Source organism: Alosa alosa, chromosome 7, assembly GCF_017589495.1.
Source record: "Alosa alosa isolate M-15738 ecotype Scorff River chromosome 7, AALO_Geno_1.1, whole genome shotgun sequence".
In the NCBI taxonomy this organism is placed as follows: Eukaryota; Metazoa; Chordata; class Actinopteri; order Clupeiformes; family Clupeidae; genus Alosa; species Alosa alosa.
The window spans coordinates 10,081,463-10,108,061 of record NC_063195.1 but is presented as its reverse complement, the minus strand read 5'-3'; the positions used below and the strand labels follow the sequence as shown (position 1 = coordinate 10,108,061).

The 26,599-nt window shown below is 39.3% G+C and overlaps 1 pseudogene; it reads right to left on the bottom strand.

Moving 5' to 3' along the window:
- Positions 1 to 26,599, bottom strand: part of LOC125297753 — a 130,350-nt pseudogene that overhangs the window by 87,361 nt on the left and 16,390 nt on the right.

The window sequence follows — 26,599 nt, the reverse complement described above, 5'->3', positions numbered from 1 at the left end:
GACATGATCAGATCATTCGGGTTAATTCCCACATTCAGTTTAATAATCCTAAAAACATAAACATAACTAAACATTCAAACCTTTTTCTTTCTCACTCTCAAGCATGCTAGCACACACACATACACACACACACACACCCACACCCACACACACCCACACACACACACACACACACACACACTACCTACTCCCTCAGGGTCCTGGAGCCATGACATTAGACATGCATGACCCTGAACCTTAAAGTTCAGCTTAAATGTGCATGGCATCATCTTGGCATCATCACATCCTTGATTCTTTTATTCAGGTTCATATCACTAAAACTTTAAGCATACACACAGTCATACAAACCCGCCCCTCTCTCTCTCGTCCCCTCTCTCAGACACACATACACACACTCACACACACACAGACAGACCTTTGACCCAGCCCCCACCCTCTATCCACCGCCTGTTGTCTGATACATTTTATTCTTTTCAATGACTTGATGAAAATCTTGATGAATTTGAATTTAAAACTCTGTTGATGCCAACCTTTTTTATACAGACATATTTTTTGGATCATTTTTGATAATTGTCTAGGCATAACACTCCCATGGCACCTCATGACCACACCATGCATCCCTTGCACATGAGACACCCCCACACCCCATGTACACACACACACACACACACACACAGACAAACCCCTCCCCAGAGACACATGACTCCTACCAAAAGCACCCCACCAAATTCAAAGGCATCCATACTCAACAGATGCCTATATTGATGCCTATAGCTTTTCTTTGTGTCTTTTCTTAATGATTTCTCTTAATGTTTTCTCTTAGGGGCCCTTTTTAGCGCGTCGCTACTAGGACCCGTTTTTTCAGGAGTTGATAAACTAGCCATTTTACTTTGCTATCTTTACCCATACTTTTACACCGCTTTTATTCTCCCTAACAACGCCCGCTCATGGTGCTCAAGCAGATGACCTCCCATGACACCCCAGCACCCCTGGACACCCCATGACCAACACGTCCGTGTACACCCCCCCACCCTGGACACACGCTCACCCATGACCAACACATCCACGTACGACCCCCCCCCCCTGGACACGGACACACACACACACACCCCTGTACACACCCCCCCACCCTGGACACACACACACCCCTGTTGTACACACACACACACACACACACACACACACACACAAGCCCTGACCCCTGGCCAAAAAACACGAAATGACTAAAAAAACATACAAATTGACTAAAAAAAACACACAAAATGATCATAAAAAGTTCAAAAATGACACTAAAACCTACAAAACTGTCAAAATTCACTATCTCCCCCAGGCACACACACACACACACACATACACACAAACCCTCCCCGACACATGACTCCTACCAAAAGCAACCCGCCAATTTCAAACATCCTGTCAAACTCAATTGATGACAAGTTCAAAGACCGGATGTCCCGCCCTTACCGGAAATCAAAAACCTTACCGGATGTCCCGCCTTAATTAACCGGAAGTCCCGCCCACCTGTCACTTTTTTATTAATTGACAATTGAAGATATGTACTTCTTACTATCTCTCCAATTACATGCCTGCAGGTAGGCCTGCTTTAAAAATAGGATGATAGGGAAAAACATAATTCCAGGTAAGCATTCAATAATGAATAGGCCTACAGATAATATAATAATAATAATAATAATAATAATAATAATATAATAAATGTGAAGTAAGCAGAATAAGCATGGCTGCATGCGACATTTTTTACAAATCAAAATGACATAATAACAGCTGTTTTGAGTCAAGGCTATATGCTTAGCCTATTGAATAACTTGACAATAGAGAAAACAAACCATTTTGTGGAATGATGCATCATATGGAATTTGCAACGGTGTGACTCAAAAACAGTCTCTGGTGGCCTATAAGTGACATCACACTGGTTATGCTTTGCATGTGTGGCATTCTGAGACGTTCTTTAATTAGGGACCATTATCGCTCGTTTCAATTTAGGACCTTGCAGTTGGAATTGTCGTTTGCTTATTCAAAGTCTAAAGACAGTCCAAAGTAGCCTGGGCTATTCGAAGTGTCCGTTTATTGCACATCATTTTTTACGTCATTTTGAAGAGCCACTGAAGAGCAAGGTCCCAAATTGAAACGAGCGATAGGCTAATGCCACATAGCTAGACAACAAGTGGCAGACTGAACAACGTCACTTATGCTAAAGACTGTTTTTGAGTCACATTGTTGCAAATTTCAAACAATGATGCCTCATTCCACAAAATGGTTTGTCTTCAGTATTAGGATTAGTTGTGGTGGTTGCTATGCTGGTTGCTAGGTTAAACACATTGGTTGCTATATTGGTTGCTAGGTTGTAACTGTGGAAGTGGTTGCTAGGCTGTTGCTTAGGTATTTGACATGGTTGCTAGGCTGTTGCTAGGGTACTTGAGGTGGTTGCTAGGCTGTTGCCAGGTTAGTTGTGGTGGTTGCTATGCTGGTTGCTAGGTTAAACTCATTGGTTGCTATATTGGTTGCTAGGTTGTAACTGTGGAAGTGGTTGCTAGGCTGTTGCTCAGGTATTTGACATGGTTGCTAGGCTGTTGCTAGGGTACTTGAGGTGGTTGCTAGGCTGTTGCCAGGTTAGTTGTGGTGGTTGCTATGCTGGTTGCTAGGTTAAACTCATTGGTTGCTATGGTTGCTAGGCTGTTGCTAGGGTATTTGACATGGTTACTAGGATGTTGCTATGGTACTTGAGGTGGTTGCTAGGCTGTTGCCAGGTTAGTTGTGGTGGTTGCTATGCTGGTTGCCAGGGTTAAAAGCCATTGTTTGCTACATTGGCTGCTTGGCTGTAACTGTGGAAGTGGTTGCCAGGCTGATGCCCGGGCATTTGACATGGCTGTTGTGGACTGTTGCTAGGGTATTTGACATGGTTGCTATGCTGTTGCTAGGGTACTTGAAGTGGTTGCTAGGTTGTTGCTAGGTCAGTTGTTTGCTATATTGGTTGCTTGGTTGTAACTGTGGAAGTGGTTGCTAGGCTGATGCCTGGGTATTTGACATGGTTGTTAGACTGTTGCTAGGGTATTTGACATACATGCTATGCTGTTGCTAGGGTACTTGAAGCGGTTGCTAGGTTGTTGCTAGGTCAGTTGTGGTGGTTGCTATGCTGGTTGCTAGGTAAAACTCATTGGTTGCTAGGTTGTAACTGTATAAGTGGTTGCTAGGCTGTTGCTGGGGTATTTGACATGGTTGCTAGTCTGTTGCTAGGGTACTTGAGGTGGTTTCTAGGCTGTTGCTAGGTTGTTGCTAGGTCAGTTGTGGTGGTTGCCAGGTTAAACTCATTGGTTGCTATATTGGTTGCTAGGTTGTAACTGTATAAGTGGTTGCTAGGCTGTTGCTCAGGTATTTGACATGGTTGCTAGGCTGTTGCTAGGTTGGTTGTGGTGGTTGCTATGCTGTTGCTAGGTTAGTTGTGGTGGTTGCTATGTGGTGGTTGCTATGCTGGTTGCTAAGGTTAAAGTCGTACTGTTTGCTATATTGGTTTGCTTGGTTGTAACTGTGGAAGTGGTTGCTAGGCTGATGCCTGGGGTTATGGTTGTTAGACTGTTGCTAGGGTATTTGACATGGTTGACTGTTGCTAGGGTAGTGGTTTTTGACTAGGTCAGTTGTTGCTATATTGTTGCAGTTTGTAACTCTGCCATATTGGCTGCTTGGTTGTAACTGTGGAAGTGGTTGCTAGGCTGATGCCTGGGTATTTGACATGGTTGTTAGACTGTTGCTAGGGTATTTGACATACATGCTATGCTGTTGCTAGGGTACCTGAAGCTGTTGCCAGGTTGTTGCTAGGTCAGTTGTGGTGGTTGCCATGCTGGTTGCTAGGTAAAACCCATTGGGTTGCTAGGGTTGTAACTGTATAAGTGGCTGCTAGGCTGTTGCTGGCATTTTGACATGGTTGCTAGTCTGTTGCTAGGTACTTGAGGTGGTTTCTAGGCTGTTGCTAGGTTAGTTGGTGGTGGTTGCTAGGTTAAACTCATTGGTTGCTTAGGTTGTAACTGTGGAAGTGGTTGCTGGTTGCTGGGTATTTATGGTTGTTAGACTGGCTGTTACTATGGTATTTGACATGGTTGCTATATTGCTAGGTCAGTTGTTGCTATAGGTTTAAAACAAATGCCTGGGTATTTGACATGGTTGTTACTGTTTGGAATGACTAGTTTAAATGGTTAAATGATTGGTTGTTAGGTTTGTAACTGTATAAGTGGTTTGAGCTGTTGCTGGGTTTGACATATCTGTTGCTGGAGGTAATGGACTGTTGAACAGTTAAATAGGTGGATAGTTTAGGCTGTTAAATGGTTAATGTTTGCTATATTGGTTGCTAGGACAGAGGAAACAGTTTGAATGGTTAAAGATGTGTAGAAGTTTTAATAAGAGAATGAGACTGTGGATGCTTAAAGTTGTGGAGAAACTGACAAGTTGAGTCCAGGTATGCTTAAAGCCTGCGAAACATCCGCCTTGGCGGCCATATTGTTGAAAAATGACATTCCAGTTCTATAGGCTATTCTATGTGACAATGGCCTGTAGCGTAGTAGATTTGAGTTGAGCAGAGCACAGTAACGGCTTCATCTGGGTCAATATAAGTAGATAAGCGTATGGACCCATATCTAATAGACCCAATAGCATTAAGTAAAGATCCGTCATTATTGTCAGCTGTAGCAATTACCCCAATATTTATTTATAGCCTAGCTGTCTTGTTCATACATCGGCACACGTCGCCGCTGAAGGGGACAAGGCTTTCAAGTCTATATTTCCAACTATATTAAACCTCATCTACCTAGTTCAGTCATTCCAATTATATTAAACCTCATCTACCTAGCAAATAATTGAACCTTTTACACTATCCACCTATTTAACCGTTCAGTCATTCCAACTATATTAAACCTCATCTACCTAGTTCAGTCATTCCAACTATATTAAACCTCATCTACCTAGTAAAATAATTTAACCATTTAAACTATCCACCTATTTAACTGTCCAGTCATTCCAACTATATTAAACTTTGTCTACCTAGCAAATAATTTAACCTTTTAAACTATCCACCTATTTAACTGTTCAGTCATTCCAACTATATTAAACCTCATCTACCTAGTTCAGTCATTCCAACTATATTAAACCTCATCTACCTAGTTCAGTCATTTGACCTATATTAAACCTCATCGTGTTGGTTGCCAATTAGCACATCATCTGTTTTAACAATATATTTCACACCATATGTTTTGCATTTTCATGCACTGGTAATTCCCTAGAATTGCGTTTTCTAGTTCTTCTTCTTCTTCTAACGCAGTTAATGCAGCTTCAACCGTTTAACGTAGAAACTTCATTCAAACTATGTTACGTAGGTCTTGTTTTTCAGCTTTGTAACTTTTATACTTTTTAAACTATTAATTAAAAACTACTCAAAATTTCCCCATAGACTTAACATGGGCTGATGACATCACAATAGAGCCGTTAAGCAATTAGAATCCTATGCTAGGTGTTCCGGCCACTTGGATCAACTGCCAGTCTCAGGCTTTAAGCATACAAACTGGCTCTATTAAGACTACACACCATGTTCAACTGCTTCCTCTGCCAAAAACTGTTTCAAAATAAAAGTCCCCATTACAATATTTCACTGTTAAACAATTTAACACTTTGAACTACTGAACTTTTTAACTTTTCAGCCATTGTAACTGTTACTTGTCATCAACTATGACTCCTACCCACTGTAGCTAGTTAGCATGGTTAAGATAGTTAAGATTACAAGCATTGTTAACATTTTTAGCAAAACTGCTAAAAAATGATTAGCTAAGTTAGCTAAGTAACATGGTTAGCATGTTAGCATGCTAGTTAGCATAGTTAACATAACTGCTAAAAAATGATTAGCTAAGTTAGCTAAGTCACATAGTTAAGATTGTTAAGATGCTAGTTAGCATAACTGCTAAAAAGTGATTAGCTAGGTTATCTAAGTCACATGGTTAAGATTGTTAAGATGTTAGTTAGCATAGTTAAGATAACTTTTTTCAGCTTTGTAACTTTTATACTTTTTAAACTATTAATTAAAAAACTACTCAAAATTTCCCCATAGACTTAACATGGATTGATGACATCACAATAGAGCCGTTAAGCAATTAGAATCCTATGCTAGGTGTTCGCCACTTGGATCAACTGCCAGTCTCAGGCTTTAAGCATACAAACTGGCTCTATTAAGACTACACACCATGTTCAACTGCTTCCTCTGCCAAAAACTGTTTCAAAATAAAAGTCCCCATTACAATATTTCACTGTTAAACAATTTAACACTTTGAACTACTGAACTTTTTAACTTTTCAGCCATTGTAACTGTTACTTGTCATCAACTATGACTCCTACCCACTGTAGCTAGTTAGCATGGTTAGCATAGTTAGCATTGCTAGCATTGTTAACATTTTTAGCAAAACTGCTAAAAATGATTAGCTAAGTTAGCTAAGTAACATGGTTAGCATGTTAGCATGCTAGTTAGCATAGTTAACATAACTGCTAAAAATGATTAGCTAAGTTAGCTAAGTCACATAGTTAGCATTGTTAGCATGCTAGTTAGCATAACTGCTAAAAGTGATTAGCTAGGTTATCTAAGTCACATGGTTAGCATTGTTAGCATGTTAGTTAGCATAGTTAGCATAACTGCTAAAAATGATTAGCTAGGTTAGCTAAGTCACATGGTTAACATAGTTAGCATTTTAACATTGTCAGCATGCTAGTTAGCATAGTAACTTGGTTAGCATTATTATCTTGTTAACATAGTTAGCATAACTGCTAGCAAACATTGGAGCCATTCCAACTGTTAGTTATCGTCAACTATCTACCTAAATAATTTAACCATTTAAATGATCAACCTATTTAACTGTTCAGTCATTCCAACTATATTAAACCTTATCTACCAAGCAAATAATTTAACCAAATAAACTCATCATATTTTTGCATTTTCATGCACTGTATTTCCTTCAGGAAATGCTTTTCTAGTTACAGTGCATGAAAATGCACTGTACTGTTCTTCCTAGGCAATTTCTTCTTATTATAGTGCATGAAAATGCACTGTACTGTTCTTCCTAGGCAACAACAACTTCTTTTTCTTATTATTATTATTCCGCTTACCACTTTTTTCCGTACGCAAATTTCTCTTGAACAGTTTAGCTTAGAAACTTCATTCAAACCTTGTAACGTAGGTCTTCAAACAGATCAGGTTGGTATGTCTTTTCAACTTTGAAACTTTTATACTTTTTAAACTATTAAAGAAAAACTTTTTAAAAATCCCCATAGACTTAACATTGCTGATTGTGACATCATAATACGGCCGTTAAGCAATTAGAATCCTATGGCAGGTGTTCAGCCCAGCTGGATCAACTGCCAGTCTCAGGCTTTAAGCATACAAACTGGCCTTATTAAGACTACACATCCTGTTCAACTACTTCCTCTGCCAAAAAACTGTTTCAAAATAAAAGTCCTCACTACAATATTTCACTGTTAAACAATTTAACCCTTTAAACTACTGAACTTTTCAACTGTTCAGCCATTGTAACTGTTACTTGTCATCAACTATGACTCCTACCCACTGTAGCTAGTTAGCATGGTTAGCATAGTTAGCATGCTAGTAGCATTTTTAGCAAAACTGCTAAAAATGATTAGCTAAGTAACATGGTTAGCATAGTTAGCATGCTAGTTAGCATAACTGCTAAAAATGATTAGCTAGGTTAGCTAAGTCACATGGTTAGCATAGTTAGCATAACTACTAAAAATGATTAGCTAGGTTAGCTAAGTCACATAATTAGCATAGTTAGCATGCTAGTTAGCATAACTATTAAAAATGATTAGCTAGGTTAGCTAAGTCACATAATTAACATAGTTAGCATTGTTAGCATGCTAGTTAGCATAACTACTAAAAATTATAAGATAGGTTAGCTAAGTCACATGGTTAACATAGTTAGCATGTTAGCATTGCTAACATAGTTAGCATGTTTAGCAAAACTGCTAGAAAATGTTAGCTAAGTAGCATTGCTAGCACTGCTATAAAACATTAGCTAAGTAGCATGGTTAGCATAGTCAAAAATCTTAGCATAACTGCTAACAAACATCAGAGCCATTCCAACTTTCAGTTATCGTCAAATATCTACCTATACACAGCCATTAAACTATTTGAATATCAACATTCATTAAACTGCTAGAAAACGTTAGCTAAGTTAGCTAAGTAGCATGGTTAGCATGTTAGCATTGCTAGCACTACTATAAATCATTAGCTTAGTAGCATGGTTAGCATAGTTAAAAATCTTAGCATAACTGCTAGCAAACATTAGAGCCATTCCAACTTTCAGTTATCGTCAAATATCTACCTATACACAGCCATTAAACTCTTTGAATATCAACATTCATTAAACTTCCAGTCTGTCAACAACTTTTAAACTATTTACCTTCAACTTTTAAACGGTCTACTTTTAAACTATCATTAAACTATCTATTAAACTAGCTGTCTATCAACAACTTTTAAACTATCTACTGTCTATCAACAACTTTTAAACTATCTACATTCAGCTTTTAAACAGTCTACTTTTAAACTATCAACTTTTATTAAGCTATGCAACCACCATGTCTATCCTAGCATCACCGTAGTAACCATCTCTGTATTATCTGTTTTAACTATACATGATATTTTACATCACAACTTAAGCATTTTCATGCACTGGTAATTCCTTGGATTGCATTTCTAGTTATTATTATTCCGCTTACCACTTTTTCCATACGCAATTTCTCTTGAACAGTTTAACTTAGAAACGTAGGTCTTCAAACAGATCAGGTTGGTATGTCTTTTCAACTTTGAAACTTTTATACTTTTTAAACTATTAAAGAAAAACTTTTAAAAAATCCCCATAGACTTAACATTGCCGATTATGACATCATAATACGGCCGTTAAGCAATTAGAATCCTATGGCAGGTGTTCAGGCCACTTGGATCAACTGCCAGTCTCAGGCTTTAAGCATACAAACTGGCCCTATTAAGACCCATTAACCCATATGTAACCCATTAAACTACTGAACTTTTTACATTCAACTTTTAAACTATCATTAAACTATCTATCTATTAAACTAGCTGTCTATCAACAACTTTTAAACTATCTACATCCAACTTTTAAACTATATACATTCAACTTTTAAACAGTCTACTTTTAAACTATTATTAAACTATCTATTAAACTAGCTGTCTATCAACAACTTTTAACTTGTCATCAACTATGTCAACACTTGTCATCAACTATGACTCCTACCCACTGTAGCTAGTTAGCATGGTTAGCATAGTTAACATTGTTAGCAAAAACTGCTAAAAATGATTAGCTAGGTTAGCTAAGTCACATGGTTAGCATAGTTAGCATGTTAACATGTTAGTTAGCATGGTTAGCATAACTACTAAAAATGATTAGCTAGGTTAGCTAAGTCACATGGTTAGCATAGTTAGCATGCTAGTTAGCATAATTACTAAAAATGATTAGCTAGGTTAGCTAAGTCACATGGTTAGCATAGTTAGCATAACTACTAAAAAGCACTATCTATTAAACTAGCTGTCTATCAACAACTTTTAAACTATCTACTGTCTATCAACAACTTTTAAACTGCTAGAAAACATGAGCTAAGTTAACTAAGTAACTTGGTCAAAATAATTAGCTTTGTTAGCATAACTGCTAGCAAACATTAGAACCATTCCAACTGTCAGTTATCTTCAACTATCTACCTATATAGAGCCTTTAAACTATTTGTCTATCAACACATTAAACTTTCAGTCTGTCAACAACTTTTAAACTATCTACATTTAACTTTTAAACGTTCAACATTAATTAAACTATCTGTCTATTAAACTATCTGTATATTAACAACTGTTAAACTATCTACATTCAACTTTTAAACTGTCTACTTCTAAACTATCGACTTTTATTAAGCTATGCTATGTCTGTCCTAGCTTCATTTTCATGCACTCATAATTCCCTGGAATTACATTCTCTAGTTGCTATTGTGATGTCATAATCTAATGTTAAATCAATGGGGAAATTTTAGTAGTTTTTAATTAATAGTTTAAAAAGTATAAAAGTTAGAAAGTTGAAAAATACATAGCTGATGTCACATAAGTAAGACCTACGCAACGCAATTTGAATGAAGTTTCTGCGTTAAACAGTTGAACGCACAAAAAGCGTTAGAAGAAGCAGAATAATAATAAGAAGATAGCATTTTTCATGCACTCTAATAAAAAGAAGAAGAAGCCTAGGAAGAACAGTACAGTGCATTTTCATGCACTGTAACTAGAAAATCATTTCCTGAAGGAAATACAGTGCATGAAAATGCAAAAAATATTATGTAAAATATCATACAGAGTAAAAACAAACTATATTGGTTGCTAGGTAGATGAGGTTTAATATAGTTAGAATAACTAAACAGTTGGACAGTTTAAATGGCTAAATTATTTGCTAGGTAGATGAGGTTTAATATAGTTGGAATGACTGAACAGTTAAATAGGTGGATAGTTTAAATCGTTAAATTATTTGCTAGGTATGAGGTTTAATATAGTTGGAATGACTGAACAGTTAAATAGGTGGATAGTTTAAATGGTTAAATTATTTGCTAGGTAGATGAGGTTTAATATAGGTGGATAGTTTAAATTGTAAAATTATTTGCTAGGTAGTTGAGGTTTAATATAGTTGGAATGACTGAACAGTTGAAACAGTTCAACAGGATGTGTAGTCTTATATTAAGAGAATGAGACTGTATGCTTAAAGCCTGAGAAACTGACAGTTGATGCAGGTGGCCTGGCCACCTGGCACAAGATTCTAATTGCTGTGATGTCATAAAGGCCTAATAGTTTTTAATTAATAGTTTAATCAATCAATCAATCAATCAGTTGAACTGGCTCTTTGATGGGGCCTAGATGAGCAGCTGGAAGTTGATACAGGTGCAAATCAAGTTAATTAGCCCATTGTGATGTCATCAGCCCAATGTTAAGTCTATGGGGAAATTTTGAGTAGTTTTTAATAAATAGTTTAAAAAGTATAAAAGTTACAAAGTTGAAAAATACAAAGCCCAGATGTCCTAAGTAAGACCTACGTAACATAGTTTGAATGAAGTTTCTACATTAAACGGTTGAAGCTGCATTAAATGCGTTAGAAGAAGAATAATCAGAAGAAAAAGCCTTGGAAGAACAGTAAAGTGCATTTTCATGCACTGTAATAAGAAGAAGCCTAGGAAGAACAGTACAGATAAAATGCCTAGGAAGAACAGTACAGTGCATTTTCATGCACTGTAAAAAGCCTAGGAAGAACAGCACAGTGCATTTTAATGCACTGTAACTAACTGTTAGTAATGAATTGTTAACTGCTTATTATGCACTGTTAATACCTAATAAGCACATGTTATTCTAAAGCGTTACCAAATTACTTTGTCATTATCAGTGTTTGGAATAACGCCGTTTGAAAGAACGGCGTTAGGTAACGACGTTATTTTTTCAGTAACGGGGTAATCTAATTAATTACTTGTGTTAATTACCAATGTTACAACGCTGTTAACGTTACTGGATGTTAAATGCGGTGCGTTACTTACTTTGCATTGATTGAATAAACTGTGTAATCCGAACGCACCCCTGGCTCACAGCTAGTGCACCAAATTTCGGAGGAGCGCCTGTTTAATGAAAGAGTATAAGGCTATAAAATAAGCCCTCATATATTTTGTGTTCACCTATATGCCCAAGATGTAGCGAGGCTATGTTATTTGATATTGTTTCATAGGGCTTTAGTGGTGGTGTTGAAGCCTATAAGCCCAATGTTTTCTTGTCAAGTGCTCTCTAGTGACAAATACCTGATATGTCCTCTATAGTAGAACTTTATGTAGGCCTACACATTTAGGAACAGATATTGGGTTCTGCCCAAAGTCAAGCAATAAAAGTAACGTAAAAGTAACGAGTAACGTAATAACTTTCCATAGAGGGTAACTAAGTAAAGTAACGGGTTACTTTTTCGAGAAGTAACGAGTAACGAGCAAACACTACTTTTTAAAAGTAACTTCCCCAACACTGCATCTCACACACGTATCTAAAGCTAGTGGGCAAAAACACAGATAGCCTACCTCCACCACAGATGATAGCTCGCCATCTAGATAAAAGCTAGATCTTTCTGCCTCACAACAAAAACCTATGACACAGGCTGAAGTCAACCGTAGGTCTGTCGATGTGCAATATCTTGAATTTCCCCTTGGGGATCAATAAAGTATCTATCTATCTATCTATCTATCTATCTATCTATCTATCTAATAAATATCGAAAGTTATGTAGCCTACAAACACCTGTCTGTTCTACTAATTTCAACTGGCTTTTCAAAACTGCTCAAAAAATCCAAATTCTTTGACATATAGCAACTTTTTTTAGTAACGCAAATAGTTACTTTCCCTGGTAACAAGTTACTTTTATCATAGAGTAATTCAGTTACTAACTCAGTTACTTTTTGGAACAAGTAGTGAGTAACTATAACTAATTACTTTTTTAAAGTAACGTTACCAACAATGGTCATTATTATCATTTAAATGGGGGATTGAACATACAAAATGACAATAGTGTCTACCACACTCTATATTATGGGAATATCTGCTGCAGGGACAAGAAGTTGTGTGTAACTTGAAGAAAAGGAAAAAAGGAAAACCATCTGTGGGTTAAAGCCGATTGATAATAATTTTGAACTTGACCTTGAAAGTGATAGAACAATTTATTTTTTTTAAGTGAGTCTGATGAATTCAAAATCGAATCAAAGAATTCTGTGGCACCACAGGACTGAGTAACCCTGTCTTAAAACACCAGTAGTAGTTTGCTCTTGTTTATTGATGTCTGTTCAGTTTATCCACTTTCACATCATATAAATCAGTAGCATACTCAGTAATATATTTTGTTTATTTCAAAGGCACTAAATACACACCTTGTGTTCTCCTTGTGAATTCTGTCTGCAGGTGTCTGCTACTTTTTGTCATGTCCATTTGTTCATCCAGAGGAAGCTGAGTGTCTGAAGCCCTGGACATGCTGTAGAGACAGAATAAAAAATAATAATGTATATGCATTTGTGTGTGTGTGTGTGTGTGTGTGTGCGTGTGTGTGTGTTTGTCTGTATGACAAATGTTTTGAATGTGTTCTAAATAACCTGACACTGCTTGCCTGTATCTCAACATCACTGACAGGGAATCTACACTGGGCGCGTTACTGAAGCGTTCTGTTCGCATTGCGTCTGCTGCAATAATTAGCTTCCACTATAATCAGTGGAAGTAGCTAAACCAGACGTGATAGCGACACGTACGTTTGAAAAAAAATATCCCAGTCTTCTAAAATGGATTTTACGTGTCGCAAACGGAACTCTTCAGTTATGCGCCTGGTGTAGCTTCCCTGTCTGATAATAGTCTGGCTACTATCAGTGACCAGGGCATGACGTTAATTTGAAAATGGCAATGATACAGTTTGAATAAGAAACAATAAATTGTTTGTAATAATGTATGGTAGTAATAATGTTGCAAGAGGTGGTTGCATGAAACCTGTGTCATGATTGACAACAAACTATCCTACTCTGACACGCCGTCTCTGCCAGGTGTTACGGATATTAATGTGATGCATGTTAACTGACATGCATCACATCCCAAACGTTAACCACACAATTGCATTGAGTCAATTGAGCCTACATCTATGCAATTAAGAAATAGGGTTCATATGATTTTAGTTTATTTTCCCTTTATTCATGTCCCATGACAAATAAAACATCATAGGCCTAACTAAACCTTAATTATCTTATTTCCTGTCATTCGTGATTAGATTCACTTAAAATTAGGGGTGTAAAGATAGACTCAGCCCACCAGACGAGACGATACACGATATTGAGTTCAAAGTCAAAGTCAGCTTTATTGTCAATTTCGTCACATATAGCCTACTAGACATGCAGAGGAATTGAAATTGCATTTCTCTCTATCCCACAGTGAAGAAGAAAAAGAGACGCAACAGATACAAAGTCTTTCAGTGTAAGGGGGGCATTAGGTGAGTTGTTTGCTTTGGCATTGCCTGAAGAGAAAATGCTGAACACAGATAAGGGGTATTTAATTATTGACGGCTTACTTGTACGAAAATTGTTTTCTTTAAGGCAAGACACTACAGGTGTAAAGGTTAAAACTATGGCTCGTTTGAAAGTGGGTACAAATTGTTTATTTCTACATGCCTCTGTTCCTGAGAAATCCCAAGCTAAACAGTGGCTAGTTTTCATCAAAATCCCTGTTTATTTCCCCTAGAAGTAGAGATATAGCGTCTTTTATGAAATATGCACTGTTTGAGCCTGCACCAATTTACGCCCCTTTTGTTTGAAAATTCTAAAACAAAGATATTTTTTAATAACGGGAGCATTTTCTACCTTAAAAATCAAAGAGTTTGGTGTTGGGTGCCTTATTTTCGCCCACTCACTCAGCACATCCACGGTTAGACCGAGAATTCTCGTCGCAAAATCAAAATTCCACTGGAGCGCCAAGCAGATTTGTACACGCAGCCTTACAACACTGCTTACAGCTCTTCGAGTCACGGTAAAATGTAATTTTTGGTACATAGCTAATGCTTGCGTTTCTTTAGGGATCTGCCGTTTTGGTTTGTATACAGGGTTTCTGTGGTAATTTTCCAACATAAAGTGCAAAAGACCTGAGTACCACTCTGCAGTGAAAAGAACATGATGTCCTGTTCCCTTGAAGGTTCATGCACCCACCTGCACGTGGGTTTCGCTCGCCAAGTCACCTCTTTGCTCGCACACACCCCAAGACATTGATCGCACACAATATAGATATTATTCACCGTTTCAGCAAGTCCCTTCTCTGCTCTCATGCTCCTCGGAGCATTGGTAGCACGCAATGCCGGTATTATTCACTTAACAATGACAAGTGAATGACACACGGCAATAGGGAAGACGTTGCTAACCGCTCTAAAGCGAGAGAACCCAAAACACAGAATCCGTGAGAAGCCCATCTAATGATGGGACTGAGATGGCTATATGGTGATAAGGAGCTATAGGCCATCAATCAAAGTCACGAACACTGAAACACAATACCATGGCGTGATCGTTCGGGTGTCAAAACTGGTTATGTCAGCGAAAACCGTACGTTACAATGACCTATGGAAAAACACCAAACTTAAGGCTGTGCAGTAGCTCGAAATGTGGGAACACCTTATTTTTTATTGAAAAGTGTCAAAACGAAATCCACTATTATGATCGATCGGAGTAACACTGATTGGCTCAGTCAGGTGTCAATCACTAGCCGCAGGGAGGACCCTTAATTTCTGATTGGATGAGTGACGTACGGAAATCTAGGAGGGTCTGGGATCTCGCAAATAGCATAAAAGGCGAAACACAGTTGCTTAGACTTTAGATCGTGCGCACCTTCTCATTGGAACAGGTTATCTGCAGATACCTTGATTCACTTTACTGCTTGGTGGTACTTGGTCAGACTTTGTCCATTGTCAGTACTTGTGAATTAAACTTGGTCAACGGCGGCTCTCTTCAGTCTCCAGTGTCTTCTTGAATCGCGTTCATCAGAGTGCTAGTGCTAGTGATACAGAGTGCTAATTGGAGGTTAATTAGTTTTCTTGTGGGTTTATTTTCCACGACATTTCCGCGGGTCATTAAAAAGCATGAAAAGTAATTAAATAGATTTTGTGAAAATTCAGGCATGAAATGGCATGAAAAAGCATGAATTTCGATGTTCTCGTTGCTTTCTCGTTGCATTGTAGACTATGTGTTCAACTTTACCAAACAGTATAGAAGTAAACCCCCTCTCCTTGCCCCGCGCGCCCTCACTCAATAAACATGCCCGACTCGACCAACCCAATCCAAATAAAACATTCACAATTGTGAAAGCAAGGGCGCATAGAAGACGACAAGCTAAATTACTATTAAATCCGCTTAGCATCATTAGCATGCTGCACATATTTGTTTAAAGCTCTTGCATTCAAGTTGACTAATAATCTCAATACCAACGTTTCCCAAAAGGGCCTGTCTCAAAGAGAACAAGTAAACACGTATTACCTTGAAACTTTAGCCTGACGAGCCAGACCCACATTAAAATGTAGGGTCTGGGCACTCACCGTTCGCAGTGCTCAGTCCGAGGGGCGGGATAATCAGTTGTCTTTCAAATTCCCTCTGCACAATAATAGGACAGCGGCAGCGCTATATGAGTCCCATGTGTTTCCCACCAGCGGAGCTAGTTGGCTAGTTCAAGCGTTTGCCAACTTAATAAAAAAGCAACTTCGTGTCACACTGTTAGCCAACAGCAACATCCATCTTATTTGTTTTTCAAGTAGCAGGGGAATTCAAACCAAACCGTTGCAACTCTGCCATCAATCATTATGTTAAGCCCACCTAACGACTCTATACACGATTTCATTGGCCTGATTAAGTTTCGATTTCTGGAGCTCACAAGCCAACGCAAGGTTGCTAGACTAGCCCTGGCAGCAAATGTAATTTGCCGCTAGGGGCGCATCTAGATTTCTAGGCTATTGAAACTTAAACACACATGGGGAAACTGAACAGTCCAATTAGTAGACTATGATAGGCTAAGCTAGCCAGCTATGCTATTTTGTTTACAATATTTCCAGGCTTCAACCAGACAGCTGAATTAAAGAGGTAGAGCTGTAATAAAAAATAGTAGGCCTAGGCTATGTGCTCCCTTTAATTGCCTATCAACATTCAGTAAAATCTTTTTATATCAGGATATAAAAAGAATAGAGATATATTATAGCCTACTATTGTAATCTTCTGGTGTTCTAAGGTAGGCTATTAAAATGTTATAATGTTATTTAATAAAATGTCTAGCCCCCAAAAAAAAAAAAAAAAAAAAAAAATCGAGGTTCGAACCGTGGGTCAAAAATCGTGATACTAACCGAATCGTGACGTTGGTGTATCGTTACAGCCCTAAAAATTATGTAAACTTGATGGAATAAAAACATTGTTTTTCACAATTTATTTTGATTATATAAACATCTAAATCTAATTTTGATCAGAAGTATAGCGTAATGGTTGACAGGCGGAACCTTTTAATTGGCTGTTTTTTTACGGCCAGTGTACAAAGTCGCGACACCGGATGCTAGTAATGCAACGTGCTGTGAGTGTATCTGCAGTTGGACATGGGCATGAAATTAGTTTAAAGTGGCATGAAAAAGCATGAAATGAGATTTGCTGATACCTGCAGAAACCCTGGTATAGAAATGAATATTAAGTGACACATACACATTCAGCGGTCTGCAGAAGCAGCAATGTCATTGAGCGATTTTTGCAAGCTGTGCAACAAAAACATGAAAGTGAGTGGTATTTACACCCACTCGATCGATCGGTTTGCTAACCTAAAGAAGACATTGAGCATCATCCAGAGGTTAAAAGGATTAGGATTGACGGTCATGAGAGAGACTTTGCTGTCGCTTCTCTATCGTCAACGTGTTAAACCTGCCAATAGCCCCACCAGGGGGGTATTCCAGAAAGGAGGTTTAACAAACACTGAGATAAAACTTAACCTCTGGGTTGTCTGAACCTGTGGCGGCTAAACCCGAGCTGTCAGTTCCAAAACACTGGTTACCAGTTAGTTCAATCAACCCTGTGTTAGATAACCTAGAGTTGTGCGCGTTCACGGCGAACTTATAAAGGCATCTATTCAGAGTCGAAACCATGAGTGAAACCGGCGAAACAAAGAGCATAGTATTTTTCAGAGGCGGAGTAGCAAGTTCTCCTCGAGGCTTACGAGGAGGAGAGAACTGTAATAACAAAAAAAAAGAACAATACTTGATTGTTATCTGCCAAGGAACGAGACCTTGCTTGGCAGAGAATAGCCTAACTGACCATATGCGCACGTTTAGGATAGCCTATTTAATGTCAAAAGCACAATTAAATAATTCAATGGACATTACGTATTGTATTGACTGCTTTGAATGATGCGTTCTTAAACTAGCCTACCTTGTCACAGATTGAGTGGGCCATAGACTCCTTGAGAATCCCAATTAATGTAATTTTCTATTTTAGCGCGGGTTCTGTAGCTGTGGGCCAAGTTAAACCTTTGCGCTCCACCATCGGAAGGGTGATGGACGTCGGAAGGCATGGGTAGCCTATCCTCTATGTCCCAGTAGCATCAAGTTCTCCTGCAATTGCACATATAACATTAAGTTACAGCCTACACATGAATTAGTCTGTAGTGGATCTGATAATATTCTAGTAAGGTGCAGGCCTGCCCTAACGCACCCTGTTGAAATGTGTCGCTCAAATTAGATTCCCGGTACATCATTCCTGGCATCGTGTAGGCCTACTGGGCCCTGCCATTTAGCCTCCACGTTTGTGATAAGATGTGAAGCATCATCACATTATCATCTGGCAATTATTAAAGTAAAAATGTGTTTTAAACACCAACACCATTAAGAGACCATCCAAAAGTAGAAGTGGCCTATGACCTACAGTATCCATTCTGAAAAAGCCAAAGCCTGTTAATTGAAGCTCACCAGCTAAGACAGCCTATCGTTGGTGCACATTTGGAAAACGTAATAAGTGATGCTGACCTGCCAGTTGGTGAAACTATACTTTAATGATCCTCGTGGGTTTGTGTCCAGGAAAACGAATGAAGTTGCGCAGGAACTGCTTTAGCGCAAGACAAACTTTACGCACCGATCAACAGTTTGCCGGTATGCTCTGCGTCTCCAACACTACAAAAACGTATTTATTAATATCTGGTGAGCCAAAGACAAATGTCCACTATATGGTGTACGCTAGCTAGCCTACATTAAATATTTATTTTATTCTATTCTAATCCACCATGCGTAATGTAGGGATGGAGAATGCTTTTCAAGTAGCCTATATTTAGGATTCAGCTGAAAAACTCTAGCGGTCTTGAAAAACTTGTTTGGAAAAGAATGGATAGGCTATCATGTGATGTCGTGGTCTTATCGCCCTCTCACAGTGAATTGCACGGATGCATGAATATTAGGCTACATGATTATGTGCTTCTTTGTCAATCGGACCTTCGTCAAAATGAAACGCCATTGTGTGACAAGTGTAAAAATAGCGGCCTGGTTAAACATGCACTGAAATAACCAAACATAATTGAACATAACCTGAACAAAACCTACCCCTACCAGGTTAAATTCAGAGCCTATGTTACCTTAGTTACTTACATAGCCTGATCATTTTTGAGCTTTCTGGAACTGAAATCCCAGGTTTACCGTTTATTCTGGGTTTACATACCCAGTTAAGTTCAGAACCTATGTTACCATAGTTACTTACATAGCCTGATCATATTTGAGCGTTCGGGAACTGAAATCCCAGGTTTACCGCTAACTCTGGGTTAACATACCCAGTTAAGCCAGTAAACCTGCTTTCTGGAATACCCCCCAGGTGGATAAGCCAGTTTGTGATTGGTCCCCGCAAAATTGTAATGGAAGCAGGAGAAAAATATGCACAGGTTTCCAGCTTGAGTGGTATTTACACCCACTCGATCGATTGGTTTGCTAACCTAAAGAAGACATTGAGCATCATCGAGAGGTTAAAAGGATTTGGATTGATGGTCGTGAGAGAGACTTTGCTGTCGCTTCTCTATCGTCAACGTCTTAAACCCACCAATAGCACGCCAGGTGGATAAGTCATTTTGTGATTGGTCCCCATAAAATTGTAACGGTAGCAGAAGACAAAGATGCACAGGTGTGCATGATCGGGTACTACAGAAGTTTTTGTTTTAATTTTTCCACTGTTGTCATGCCCCTCACCAACTTGCTCAAGGGTAAGGCAAACTTTGCCTGGCCTCCGGAATGCCAGCAGGCATTTGAAAATGCTAAGATGCTACTCAGTACTGCCCCAGTCCTGGCTGCTCCTAGGTTAGACAGGTCATTTAAGATCCAAGTTGCCAGCCAGGTGGGGGTAGGTGCTGTATTTTTACAATCTGACGAGACTGATGAGAGATTGACCATCCTGTTTGTTATTTTTCTAGGAAGTTTAACAAATATCAGCTAATCTATTCAACTATTGAGAAAGAAGCTCTGGCCTTGGTATGGACTCTACAGCACTTCAATGCGTATGTAGGCGGAGAGTCCATCCCGTCATTGTGTATTAGGATAACAATCCGTTAACAATTTTTACACCCCCTGCAAAATCCTAATCAACACCTCATGCGGTGGACGTTATTCCTACAGCCATACGATTTGCAGATCCGACACATTTGTGGCGTTGACAATGGCATGTTGGATGCGGTGTCTCTCTACCCATGAACCTCTGAAAGGGCTTTCAGATATAACCTCCAGAGTATATGCGGAGGTTTGTCAAACGGAAATCCTACCCTTCGGGTGATTCAGATATGATGCTAACCTTCGGACCTTATACTGACCTTATACTGACCTATTTGTGAACAACATACACCCACATTACAGAATCTGAACCCACCCAGACCGTTATGATCACAGAATATTGGCCTTCTTGTAATTCCAACAATCTCAAAAACTACAGTACGAGGCAGAGCTTTCAGCTATTGCGCATCCCTCCTCTGGAATAATCTCCCTTCCTCAATTTGACTAGCAGACACCCTCCCTATTTTTAAGTCTAGGCTTAAAACATACCTCTTTACTGCCTCCCATAGTTAGGTATGGTGCGGTGTGGAACTTCACCCACCTCAGGGATTTTTGGAATGGACCACCCTCCTGAGTCCTCGTGTGACAGGCTCCCCAGTCATGAGTGCCGATGGTGGTCACTGACCATACCTGCGCTGGTGTCGACTACCCCTCACTATGCCTTAGTTATGCTGCTATAGCATAGTGCCGTCATGGACTTTTCATGTGCCATGCCTTACAACCCCCCCTCTCTCTCCTCTATCCCCTTCTCTCTCTCTCAACTCTCCCTCTTTCCCTCTTTCTGACACTAAATTAGGATTAATGCATTATCATACCGGATATGTAATCATCCCACCTCTTGTAACTTTCACCTCAGGTGGCTTTAAACACCATGTCCTATTCTCTACACCTGAGTATCATATGCATTTGTCATGTATACAGACCTTACTGTCCTGTATTTGACCCTAGGCAGATGGGTCAGGCCCTTGAGTCGTGGATCTGCTCGAGGTTTCTTCCTATATGTATCTCCAATTCTAGGGAGATTTTCCTCGCACCTGTTACCCATGGGCCTTTTCTTTTCTTTCTCTGATTGTCTACACTCTGTAAAGCACCATAATACATTTGTAATGTTTTGCCGCTCTATAAGCACAATTCAATTGAAAATGGAAGAATCTCCATGTGGTTGTCGAGTGAGGGGTGGGGGCTTGCAGAGTTCACAAGAGGCAAGATATGACACAGAATACTGTATATGCGGCCGCTGTCACAGCTGCTGTTTTTGTTTACAAAATGTCTGCATTATGTAACCTATAGGCTAAAGAAGAAACATCCATTATGAGTAGGCTAATACTTGAAGTAGTCATGTAAGTGTGCATACTTGAAGCTGACCTACAGTATTTGTGTGCTTCAAATAAACACATTTATCTGTTTTCAATGTTATGCAGCAGAATTACTTGGCTATGGAACCCAAATCTGGTTTGCGTTGGAGAGAGCATGCACAAACTTGTAGGCTTTATGGTACCAGCCAATTCAGTAACTCAAGACTTCAAGGCCATCATATACACCATTTTTAAACAACAAACAAAATACTAACATAACAGTGAAGTGGTTCGTTTTTTCATGGTTTATTTTTACAAAAGGATCCTCTCCCCATGTGTCTATTGCATTTACGGAAGGAGCTTGGAAAAAAGTTGGGTTTTCCTTGTTTTCATATTCTCTAGGCATATTCATTCTCAACAAATACCGGGCTCAGCAGTGAGGTCATGAGAAGGCTATAAATGAACAGAAAACCGGCCGTGTTGGCTAACGATTTATTAAATACTCCTATGTCTAAAAGCCCTATAAGATTACTTTTCCAGGCTCTGGAATTGTCTAGGGCCAGGTGACCGAGGAGCCAGAGAGTGTGGTGATGGTGTGAGTGTGGGGTCTCCATCTGGCCCCTGTGAGAGTGTATGGTTGACACCAGAGCTGTACTGGGACGAGATACTGTCCACACTGTGCTTTGGATTTTTATTAGTGACAGAAACCCACTGTCATGGGTTAAGGGGAGGATATGTTACGGCCCTGCCACTGACGAACCAGGGTGCCCTATCTGTTGCCCAGGTGTGCCTGATTGGGAGCTACACTTAAGGCCTACTCTTTTGCCGTTTTCCCCTTTCCACGAACACCACATACAGTACATCACGCTGATTTGCACTACACTTTTTATCTTTATTTCTTAACCTTAGTCTTTGCTAAGTGTTACCGGCCGAATAACTTCTTTATTCAATAATTTAATTTATTTCAAAACTGTGCTTGGTCCCCCCTTCAATATATATATATATATGTGAGCCAGTATGTTACAGTGTGTGTGTGTGTGTGTGTGTGATGAAAGTAGATGAACACCCATTTCAAATCTCACTTCAGGTCATGCTGTGCTAGTTCTCGACTGAAGTTCTGGGGCAGAGGCATGGATGTCTCACTCTTCAGAGACACACAGCTGGGCACTGGAGACGGAGTTCTGGGCACATTTGGCCTGTGACCAGAAACACACAATTAATCTTCTACTTGAGGGAGGACACATATGTACAAGTAGTTGATTTTCATGAAATAATGTGAAGTTTATTTTTTATTGTAATTGTTGGTCTAAGTCATTACAATGTGTTTGTGTTTGTAAACCATATCTCACTTCAGGTCATGATCTGCTGGTTCACGACTGAAGTTCTGGGGCAGAGGCATGGACTCCTGGCTCTTCAGAGAAACACAGCTGGGCACTGGAGATGGAGGTCTGGGCACGTTTGGCCTGTGTAGATTGGGGGACATGAAATGAATTTCTGAACAATACACTCAAGCTGATATTGTGTAGACAGCATCAGCTATGTCAGTTCTGTATTAGTGTGTGTGTATGTGTGTGTGTGTGTGTAATAAGTATAAGTATAAGTATATATACTCTTTTGATCCTGTGAGGGAAATTTGGTCTCTGCATTTATCCCAATCCGTGAATTAGTGAAACACACTCAGCACACAGTGAACACACAGTGAGGTGAAGCACACACTAATCCCGGCACAGTGAGCTGCCTGCAACAACATCAGCGCTCAGGGAGCAGTGAGGGGTTAGGTGCCTTGCTCAAGGGCACTTCAGCCGTGCTTACTGGTCAGGGTTCGAACCGGCAACCCTCCGGTTACAAGTCCGAATAGTCTGAGCGAATTAGCCTAGAAAAGGGTCAAAGGTGGAAGTAAATACAGCAAAAGCATATTTGGTATCATTTGAATCATAATTTTCTGTAGATTAAGAATTTGTGGTGCCTACAGTGTAGATTTGTACCGAAAAAAAATATATAGGGCTTTGAATGGAGCATGGCACAATGAGTTTTGGGCCAAAAACATATGTTAGTATATCTTGATATTAGCTGATATCACTTAAGCCAATTGAAAGATATTCATCAAACTTGGTCTACTTACCCACTATAAGTTGTCAAACAGCTGGCAAGACCATTTAGGTCTTGAGGTCAAAGGTCAAGGTTACAAGGGGTCACACAAATAATTCACATGCAGTATTTGGTTCATATATCCAAAGCAGACTGATGGATCTTCATTAACTCTAGTACATTTATTGTCTATACAAGTTGGATGAATTTAGGGACTCAGGGCCATGGGGTCAAAGGTTAAGGTCAGTTTCATCCCCTGACATACAAGGTTATAGACGGTGGAGACATGCTAATCAACATGCCATGTTCAATTCAATTACTGTAAATATAGCATTTTTTTTTATGTTGCACAACATAGACTTGGTTGTTTTTGACATGGGGAGTGCTTATCTACAGCACAATGAGTTTAATATCCCTCCTTTGTATATAAAAGTCAAGAATCTGATTGCAATTACTGTAGGCAAATGTGCCTAGCAGTTACATAACAGTGAAATACTTCCACTAGCATAGTCATGACCTTACCAATATCTCTTTCAATATTGCCCATGCAGTCCTTTCCACAGTACAAGCAGTGCTACTTCCAGCTGTAAATTATAGCTTTCTGTGCTGTTGTGACTTTCCATAAGTTAGTATAACTGCTAACTGTGGTCCTTGCTATTTTTCCCTTCATGGACAAGGTGTTGTGCACTTTCTCCTGTGACCCTGAAGACTAGCATTGTCTTCCAGTTTTGATGTTAGTAATGTGACATGTCCGTTGTTAACTGTTCAGTTGAAGTTACGGGTGGGCAACAAATAATATCAAAATATTTTGGAAGATTTTGATGGTAGATATCAATAATATAATTAAATACGAATTTGTCAATCTCTTAAAAAATGGGATTTAATTGCATGAGTTACAAGCCACCTTATAATTTCTTACAAAGCACATTAAGGGACAAAAAGTATTAGGATAGCAGTTAATTTTCTAAATTTTGTTTCTGAAAGATGAGACTGTTGTAAGAAGCAATATTTTCCCCTGGGATGAATATCAGTATTTAGTTGTGCTCAGTACGGTCTTGATTCATTATTTTCCATTTCACTTCAATGGATGATAAGACAGCACTAGAAGAGGAACCTGACATATGCGCAGATCTTTGCGTTATCTGCCAATGTGGAGGTGAGCTGCTATCTTGTAGCACTGGCTTGCAAAAGCTGATTTACTATAGCATTGCTATAGGCAACAACACATTTTTAAAGGGGTCGTTCAGGATTTTGGACAAAGGACCTCATTTCCAAGTTAGCATGTGTGATATTTATCAGTGGAGACCGTTTTCAACACGTTTCATCCAGTCCTTCTAGTTGCAGAGTTTGCAGGTGCTAAGCTAGCGCAAGTAACCAGTATGTGTTAGCCTGCCACTAAAAACAGTCTTACCCACTCCACAGTACACCCAGGCAAATACATTATAACGGCAGACAAATAAATTATAACGGCAGACTGTCGATGTAAATGTCTGTGTTGATAGTTTTATTTCTAACATTATTCTATCCTTACTTTTTAATGATTGCATAACATGTTGAGGGACTAGTTTGTTAGCAGTGGTTAGTAGTACTGCGCCGAAAAGTAAACAGAGAAGCGCACTCCAATCAGGATACTGTCGTGGAGTTCTTGCGAGAGCACATTGGAATGAGCAATGATGCACGTTACTTTTACCCCTTGCCTCCCGGGGAACCAATCAAATTGGCGTATCTTATATATGCGGGCCAGAGGTGAGCTAAACTGATGACGACAGCGCTGCAACGTTGGAGGTCAGTAAACATTGGTCACAGTGTTTTCCAATTGTGTCGAAGTCCGGAATCATTCAGAGTAAACATTGGTCATAGTGTTTTCCAATTGTGTGAAGTCCGAATCATTCAGAGTAAACATTGGTCTAGTGTTATCCAATTTCGGGTCCGAATCATTCAGAGTAAACATTGGTCTAGTGTTATCCACTATGCAGTGATTTTCTAAATGCATGCTTGGTGTCACTTCTCGAAGTTGGGGCCATTACATTTAGTTCGTGGGCCAGACCCTTAATCTATCTAGATTACCAGGGTCTGGATTTTCAGGTAGAAAATGTCCGCCTAAATCCAATTGTCCACCATTAACAATTACCACTTACCACAGGCATTTTAGCACTCTGGAACAAGGCGCCCATTCAGGTAGACAATGTAGATAGAAGTTTTCCTCAAGTCGGAGATCATTGAGTAAACATTTTAGTGTTATCAACCGTGATTGCAATGATAGTACAGCCCAACCAAAAAGTCCAGACCAACCATCAAAGCAATAGGGAGTGAGATGTCATCAGCTGGGGCCCCCGACAAGATCTCCCTACTTAATGGCCATACACTATATTTTATACCCTCAGCCCTTGAGAAGTGCCACCCTCTCACTAATTCCATCAACACCCTTCACCAATCAGTACTCAAGCAGGGTCGCATACATTGGTGGAAACCATCTTCCCATCATGCATGAAACTATATGCAAACCTATGTACGTATAGGTAACATATGTAAAATAGTGTAACCTCACGCTTTTCTGGTTCCTTCCAATTGTGTCAAGTCCGGAATCATTCAGAGTAAACATTGGTCACAGTGTTTTCCAATTGTGTCAAGTCCGGAATCATTCAGAGTAAACATTGGTCACAGTGTTTTCCAATTGTGTCAAGTCCGGAATCATTCAGAGTAAACATTGGTCATAGTGTTTTCCTTAATTGTGTCGGGTCCGAATCATTCAGAGTAAACATTGGTCTAGTGTTATCCAATTGTGTCAAGTCCGGAATCATTCAGAGTAAACATTGGTCATAGTGTTTTCCAATTGTGTCAAGTCCGGAATCATTCAGAGTAAACATTGGTCACAGTGTTTTCCAATTGTGTCAAGTCCGGAATCATTCAGAGTAAACATTGGTCATAGTGTTTTCCAATTGTGTCAAGTCCGGAATCATTCAGAGTAAACATTGGTCATAGTGTTTTCCAATTGTGTCAAGTCCGGAATCATTCAGAGTAAACATTGGTCACAGTGTTTTCCAAT